The sequence below is a fragment of the Theobroma cacao genome, chromosome 6, assembly GCF_053813885.1.
Source record: "Theobroma cacao isolate CCN51 chromosome 6, ASM5381388v1, whole genome shotgun sequence".
Taxonomy (NCBI): Eukaryota; Viridiplantae; Streptophyta; class Magnoliopsida; order Malvales; family Malvaceae; genus Theobroma; species Theobroma cacao.
The window spans coordinates 5920227-5928942 of record NC_142644.1 but is presented as its reverse complement, the minus strand read 5'-3'; the positions used below and the strand labels follow the sequence as shown (position 1 = coordinate 5928942).

Here is an 8716-nt window from a genome sequence, read left to right as displayed (position 1 = left end):
TGTCTTAGGTTGCTCCCATTGTAAAATTGTCTCTACTTTCTTAGGATCAACATATATTCCAGTTCTCGATACTACGTGTCCCAAGAATACCACTTCCTGTAACCAAAACTCACACTTCGAAAACTTTGCATACAATTGTCTTTCCCTCAAAGTTTGTAATACTATACGCAAGTGGGCAGCGTGCTCATCATTATCTCTCGAGTAAACCAGTATGTCATCAATGAACACAATAACAAACTTGTCCAGGTAAGGGTGGAACACCCTATTCATGAGATCCATAAAAGCTGCCGGTGCGTTAGTTAACCCGAAAGGCATGACCAAGAACTCATAATGACCGTACTGAGTCCTGAACGCTGTCTTGGGTACATCTTGTTCTTTAATCCTCAACTGATGATACCCAGACCTTAGATCAACCTTGGAAAACACTGTAGCTCCCTGTAATTGATCGAAAAGATCATCAATCCTCGGTAACGGATACTTGTTCTTAATGGTCATTCTGTTAAGCTGTCGGTAATCGATACATAACCGAAGTGTACCGTCTTTCTTTTTCACAAATAAAACCGGTGCTCCCCATGGAGATATACTAGGGCGTATAAAACCCTTGTCCACCAACTCTTGCAATTGTACTTTCAACTCCTTCAACTCTGCTGGAGCCATTCTATATGGAGGGATAGAAATAGGTGCGGTACCTGGAAGTAAATCAATAGGGAACTCAAGCTCTCGATCAGGAGGCAGTCCCGGTAAATCATCAGGAAATACATCAGGAAACTCACTTACTATCGGGACATCCTCTAACTTAGGTTCCCCCTTTGAAGTATCAATTACGTATGCCAAATAAGTCAGATACCCTTTCTGCACTAATTTTGAAGCTTTGATGGCCGAGATTACACAGGACGGTAATACTCGACGTTTCCCTACAAACACAATCTCTGCTCCCTCCGAATTTCGGAGAATAACTTCCTTTCGGAAACAATCCACGTTCGCTCGATGTGCAGTTAACCAGTCCATACCCAATATTAGATCAAAATCTAAGATCTCTAGAGGAATTAAGTCACCCCTAAATTCTTCCTCGCCTACCCTTACCCCACAGTCTCTATAACAACTATTTCTAACTAGCTTTTCTCCTAAAGGGGTGTGAATTACAATTTCTTCCTCTAATGGTGACAAGTTTCTATCAGCAATTGATGCAAATGTGGTGCTCACATAAGACCTATCTGAGCCAGAATCTATCAAAACATAAGCATCTTTATCAAATAAAGACATAGTACCTGTCACTACTCCAGGTCGGACTTGTGCCTCATCTTCCGTCACAGCGAAAACTCTTGTCGAGGTACGAGTCTGTGGTCTCGAAGGTGGATGTGCCGGGGTATTACTCTCCACACCGGACCGTATGGCCACTCCCTGTCTCGGTGGCAACCCAGAAGAATCTCTCCTCTGTATATCAGTGCGAGCTGGTGAAGATGATGCAACTACCGTGGCTCGTCCTAACCGTGGGCAATTACTCCTAATATGACCCGTTTGTCCACATTGGAAACATCTTGTTGGCTCTCTACATAGCCCACTATGATAATTCCCACAATTTCTGCATCTGTCAGAACCTCCAAAACTCTTCCCAGTACCAGTCATAGCAGATCTGCTAAACCTCGAAGGTCTCTGTTGTGATGGTGGAAATGGAGGTCGAGGAGATGTCACGGAAACAGAAGTAGTACTCCCTGAAATCGCTGAGTCCTTGCCTCTTTTTACTGGCTGACTAGAAGACATACCAGGATTCCTCCTTTTTGCAAACTCAGTCCGAATCCTCCTATTCTCAGTCGCGAGCTTCTCAGCTCGTAAAGCCATCTGTACCACCTCCTTATGCGGCTCCCTACCAGTCACTGTCATCCGCTCTCTAATCTCATTACGGAGCCCTTCCTCGAAATAACTGGCCTGATCCTGCTCAGATTTCACCAGATCTGGCACATATAACATCAACTCGTTAAAACGAGTCTCGTACTCCTCTACAGTTAGATTTCCCTGTTTCAAACTCAGAAATTCTCTCTTCTTTTCTTTCTGATGGAAATAAGTGAAATACTGACCATCGAATTCCCTGAGAAAATCAGACCATGTCTGAGGAGTAGCGGAACGGGACTTCACCGAATTCCACCAAGTACGAGCCCTCTTCTCTAATAATCTCGTAGCCACCATCAGCTTCATGTCGTCGTCTAATCTCATATCAGAGAGAGTCTCTGAAACCTGATTAATCCAGTCCTTTGCCACCGTGGCATCCAACTCACCCGTGAAAGATACACAACCCAATTGCCTAGCCTCCTTCAGCTTCTTGGAAATGGATACATTCTGTACTGGTGGTGGAACTAAAGGAGTAGTTGGAGGCACTACAGGTGGAACTTGACCAGTCTGAGCTTGACTAGCCATTGCTGCAAAGAAAGCTGCCAATGCTTGTGCTGCCTCAGTAGGCATGGCGGGAATACCCGTAGGTGGCTGAGGAGATGGAGGATGTGGAGGACTATCGGCCTGCTCAGCAGCAGGTGCTGCCCGAATGGTAGATGCAGCTGATTCCTCCTCTACTGTATTTGGCTGATGACGTTGGGAACGACCTTTTCCCCTCCCAACCGATCTAGTGAGAGGTGGACGTCCGCGTCTAGGAGGCATTGTAATCTATAAAAAATACGAGCAAGTTTAGGTAACCTTAGGCTCTATATGCAGATGCATGCATTCTATTCAACCTAACCTAACTTAACTTAATCCGGGGCCACACTGATATTGTAAATTTTTAAAACAACTTTAAAACTAAAAACTTTGATCTTTAAAACCAAAAGCTCTGATACCAATAGAATTGTCACGACCCGGAACCTCCCTCAGGCCCATGACAATCGCCGCGACGTCCCGATTGACACTCATTATCCGGAATGCCAACCGGAACCCCGCAAGGCTTACATATCAGTTTCTTTCCTTTCTTGTGAGCAATCATTGTTAGATATCGAGTCTTTAGAGAATATATACTATTTTAGATCAAAAACAATCAAAATAAAATTTTCGCCACATAGGGGTATTTTGGTCATTTTTTTTCTCAAAAATTTCAAAACTGGCTAAAACGTAATATACAAGTACAAAATACATAATTCATATTCAAAATGAGTTTAAAAGTCTAAAATCTTCATTTAAAACGAAATTACGATTATTTGAATAAAATAAGAAAATAAAAGAAATATTAAGGGAAATATTCTATTTTCTTATAAAACAATATTTATAAAGTTATACGTGAATAATTTTTATAGCGTAAAAGCTAAATAAATTTATACATACTGAAATACAGTAAGCCAAAATATTTAATTTAATTTACAATAACCAGAGGGCCCCCGAATAAACAAAAGTAAAGAGGACTGTGAACCTACGGTTTGGAAAATGCAGATCCAATAGTAGTCCTCGATGAGATCAGCTATCTACAGTCTATACTGAACCTGAAATGGGTGGAAAGGAGTTGGGTGAGATTTTGCAATCCCAATGAGTAAACAGACATTATCATAAATATCTAAAGGCGAGTAAAATGGAGGCAAGTTTAAACAACAAATTTCAACTCATTTCATAATGTTTTCAATTTATTTCTTAAACCACAAAGTATTTGTAATTTACCAAAACAATTGTTAAGGCTTATGGCTTTTATTAAAACAAGGCTCAAGCCAAAACTAATCCTCGGGGATACCTTGGCCGAGGTATCTAACCGAGTCCGTCAAGGGTGTTAAAATATTCACACGTGAAACACATTTTTATTTTTAAAACAAGCCGTCCCTTGGCGTTGGCCGAGTTACACATTCACGTGGGGGTTCGACGTGAAGTGAGCTCTAATACTACCCCAGGAGTTACCCTCCTCGCCTCTACAACCGGAGTAACTATATAACTGGGTTTACCGTGCCCCTCTAATAGGCAGTCCACGGAAACCCGTCACTGCAGTGACTAACCCACCAATTTTAATAAAATTTCGACAGTATAACGTGGCTTTTATTTATTTATCCAGCCTGCATAGTAAAACAACTTACATAAATTTCCCAATGCATTCACAAAATATAGCCACATATACTCATTTCTCATAAGCCATTCCTAGGAAAATATATATTTTTCAAGTCAATTTGTAGCCTCCAATTACTCAATTTCATAATCAATACAATATATTTTTATTTGTCACATTTATTCCTAAAACATCAAAAATCCCGTTTTAATCTCGTTCTCATTTCATAAAATACATAAAGGGCATTTAAAATAAACTCTAGATAATTTACAATAATAATAAGTTTACTCACCGTTTGTACAAAATAAAAGCTTTCTAAGCGCCCCGATCACTACTCGTCGGGTACGACTTCTTTGCCTTTTCCGGAAGGCTCTCCTCCTAGACACATTACAAAAATTTACACAATTCATCACATTGATGCTAAATCACTATATAATTAACTTAAATCCTATACTAATGCATGGTATGAAATGCAATAGCCTAAAACGGCTTAAATGCGGTATTAACCTATTTTTGGCACTTTGCCCGATAAATTGCTAACGCGCTCCATTTTAGCTCTAAATCATCCCATTCTCTCTCCAACATTTCTAACCATTAAATATCAGCCAATAACCTTCTAAAAACAACAAAATCAGCTCACTCCCTTCCTTGGAAAATTCGGCCAAAAATGGGACATTAACTCGGTAAATTTTCTACTTTGTTTTTTTCTATCACGTTTAATCGTTTTTCATCATTTCTCTTCATTTTCCTTAGAATAAAATCAATTCATCATCATTGTACAGCATTGAGCATCCAGCCAAGAGTGGGTATTGTGAAAATTTAATGATTTCTTGCCCAATTTAATTTCTAAACACATTTAACTAACTAAAACTATCAATTTAACTAAAAATCAAAACCTAAAAATTTCAATTTCTCTCTCCTAGAATTTCGTCCAGCCCTTGATATCACTTTTTGATCTCTCTCCTCAAGCATGCTAAATGGAAATAAAGGCATAGGAAAGGTAGGAATCAAGCTAAAATCGAAAAATCTTACCGTTAGACGCGTAAACGGTCGAAAACCGCGAATTTCTCTTTGAATTTTCTTGTTTCTCTTTGGTTTTTCTTTTCTTCTTCCTTTCCTCTCTATTTCCTCTGTTTTTCTTCCTTATGGCCGGCCAGCACTCAAAATTTGGGTTTAAATGGCTGACTTTTCATTAAAATAATATTATTTCATTAAAAAAATGCCATGTGTCACTTTCCCATTGGCCCATTTTTAAAATTTCATCCATTTGTTTCCAAATTTTCACCATACACTTGTCTCATATATTCATAGCTTAGATAAAATTCTCAGACTCATCCAAAGTCTCGGTGGAGTAATTTTTGCAATTTACACTTTTGCCCCCGTAAAAGTCAAAAATTACATTTTTGCCCCAAAAATTGAAAAATTGCCCATAGACATATTTTTCATCCCTTATACTCATACCATTCTCCAATTTGTCAAATTTGATCAAAATTCTCTCAAAATCTCAAATTTTGTCCATGGGTGGCAAAATTACGATTTTGCCCCTACACTCCAAAAATCACCAGAATTAAACTTTTTCACTTCCTATCATTAAATTATACTCCAAATAGTTAATCTTGGTCAAAAATTTCACTCCATGATCAAATTATTATCTTAGGTGGCAAAATGACGATTTTGCCCTTGAATATCAAAATTTCTAATTTTACCCCAAATGAACCCTCGAACTCCGAACAATCGTTTTTAGTCATTCCTGAACTATAAAAAATATTAAATTTCATCCTAAAATTCCTATTTGAACTAGTTCGAGGTTAAATCAACTCAAGTGTACCGTTAGGTACGATATCGGGTTTCGTCTTTTCTTATGTGCTTTCCTAGCATAATAACATGCTACTCAGTGCATGTATGTCATGACATGTATTTATAGGGTTGGGTTTTACACAACACAATACGGATTGTAACAACACTAGAAGGTTAGAAGGAAGGCATTATCACACCTATCAAATGCAAGTTGAGCTACTCCTCCACAAGGCGTCAAGCCAAATGAGCTACTAATCTATAAAACAAAAATAAGAAAAACTAGCGGGTGATTCACAAAGACTCTGTAAGTGGATACAAGAATGCGACAAGCTAAGGGAAAGAGTTTTTGCAATAATCCATGATAACATCATTTTAAAACATTTGATAACATCATTCAAACCATTTCCCATAAATGCAATTGAAATCCATGATACATAAAGGATTTGATAAACCAATATAACTCTAAGTACAAAATATTTGCAAGGAGAAAAACAAGAGAGTTCACATCACAAACACCGGTACTTTCACCTTAGGCAACAATATTAATCTTCACACAACTTGACTATCGAGCAATATTTCTCATATTGGGATCTAAAAGTACCATTCGAGTCTTCATGCTCACTAGTTCAATAATATTCAGTCAACACATGAACACATAGCTTGAACAATCAAACACATCTTCATTCCATACAAGTACAATATCATTGAACTAACTTATAGATATAAAAATGACAATATCAAATTTGTTGGTGAAAAAAAGAGTAACCTCACATCGTTGACTATATTGGGAGATGGGTACGTTTGCTTGACTCACGGTTATAAGGCTATGTCGTATTCTTACCTCTACATTTGGCTATGATAATGTGTGGTATTTTCACCCCCACCCTAGCTAGGATAACGTGTGGTATTCTCACCCACACGTCTGGCTGAAGTAGTGTGTGGTATTCTTATCCCCACATATGGCTATATTTGTATGATATTCTTACCCCCACATGTAGCTATATTCATGTGGTATTCTATCCCCACATTTGGTTATACAAAATTCATACTTTTATAACACAATAGTAGTTCACAATTCATTTCAAAATAAAACGAGTACCTTACATTACATTTTATCATTCATCTCATGTACTTATTAGTGGGCTTCTATACATCCACACATATGATCCTTAAATGATGGAGACTTATTCATCCACTCTAACATTCTATATTACTGGGCATTCTATCATTCACATTCACCTTCTCATAGAGATGACTCTAATAATCCACACTAGCGTGTACATCTTGGTGGGCTTTCTAACATTTCACAATCAAATTTAATTAGGGTGGGTGTCTATTTGTCCACCTAGGTACATATCTAGACATGCGCCAATCATGCCTCATTCATCCATCCTAGGAGATTTTGATCGAAAACTTTTGAAAGGGCTTGTCTCCCTTGTTGAAAACTAATATATAGTAAATATAGTAGAGATATTTACTTACATAATAGTTCGAAAAGCTTCATTGAAAACATTTGTGCTTAAACATTTACATTTATCAATATCAAAATAGCATTCAAATCATGCAAGTTAACCAAGTCGACAAATCATGTTTAGTTATACAGTATAAAATACTATAAAGAGGTGTACTCGCTCACCTTGACAAAAAGCATATTCTTTCCTAAGCTTTGTGTTGCCAAAACCTTGCTTGCCTACAGTCTCAAGCTCCATCAATCACCTTGCACAACAAATACCATAAGTCTCCTAGTTTCTAGCAAAAGCCATTTTTGAAACTAGTTGAGTAATTGAATATCCTTCATTTTAATTCCAACAAGCCTTCAAACTTTAAACTGAAATCATTTATTAAAGAATGTTAAATATCCTTACCTCCATAACATTTTTGAAGAGTAAAACCCCTAAAATTGTCAACACAAAAAAGGATTAATAAGTTGAAATTTGTAGAAACTGGGTGTTAGGTTAAACCCATGATCCTTAAAACTTAAAAATAGTGAGTCCCACCTTAGATTCGAATTTGGAAGGTTGAATCCTTGCTAATGTGGTCTTTGATGGTTGTAGGAGGGTTTGGGGGCTGTTGGAGAGTGAATGGAGGCTGAAGTAATGAAAAATAAAAAGTAAGGCTCAAGTTGGGACTTATATTTTATCCACACTAAACCCTAAGGATTGCCTTTTAAACCCTAAGAGTCTATCTTTGGGCATATTTTTTCTTTCTATGTCTATAGAGATTGACCTTTTACCCTTCAGGGGGTTGATCTTTTTGATTTCCTATATCTATTTTTAGGCTCCAACTTGTGGGGATCGACCCTTTAACCTTGAGGGTCAATTCTTGTGTTTCTAGAAACTTTTTCCAAGACTTTTGTTATGCAGGGAACGACCCTCCCTTCCTCAAGGGTCAATCCTTGACAATTCTAAAAGCTAACTAAGGCTCAAATACTTCTAGGGGTCAACCCTTCATGCTTTAATTTGTAAAAACATATTCATTTGGTTTCCTTTTATTGCCATTCTGTCAGTCATCAATCATCTATAGATATAACACTATTTTTCTGAAGAATCATAATCAAATAATTGGGAAAAATTCATCAAAAAATGAATACTAAAAAATCAAGTATAGCTCATCAAATACTCAAAATCATTGAACTTCACATTAAATTGCTCAACTTTATAAAGTGACTTTACCTCTATGAGATAAAAATTTTGACTTCTACCTTTCCAATTTTGCTTCAAAATGCTCCACCACTAGTTTCCAAATTTTCAATGAAGCCTGATTAGCTCCTTATGGTAAACCCACATACATAGATGGTAAAACAACTACTTTATAATGTATTCTAGTAGACTATGTCTTCAATTCTTCCACATTCCCAACACCTAGAAGACTACTTTTCAAAAAGTTTGTGTTCAATCTCAACACAATTTGAAAACA

The 8716-nt window shown here is 37.3% G+C and overlaps 2 long non-coding RNA genes across 2 annotated transcripts; both read right to left on the bottom strand.

The window, feature by feature from the left end:
• Positions 1-2450: 2450 nt before the first annotated feature.
• On the bottom strand, positions 2451-4374 carry LOC148762013 (uncharacterized). Its single transcript, XR_016026899.1, has 3 exons — positions 4296-4374; positions 3393-3458; positions 2451-2655 (listed from the first exon to the last, which is right to left on the bottom strand). It is a non-coding gene; the product is annotated as an uncharacterized LOC148762013 (long non-coding RNA).
• Positions 4375-5938: 1564 nt separating this feature from the next.
• On the bottom strand, positions 5939-7994 carry LOC18595526 (uncharacterized). The gene is made up of 4 exons (XR_001928349.2): positions 7798-7994; positions 7666-7694; positions 7437-7516; positions 5939-6056 (listed from the first exon to the last, which is right to left on the bottom strand). It is a non-coding gene; the product is annotated as an uncharacterized LOC18595526 (long non-coding RNA).
• Between the last annotated feature and the right edge of the window lie 722 nt (positions 7995-8716).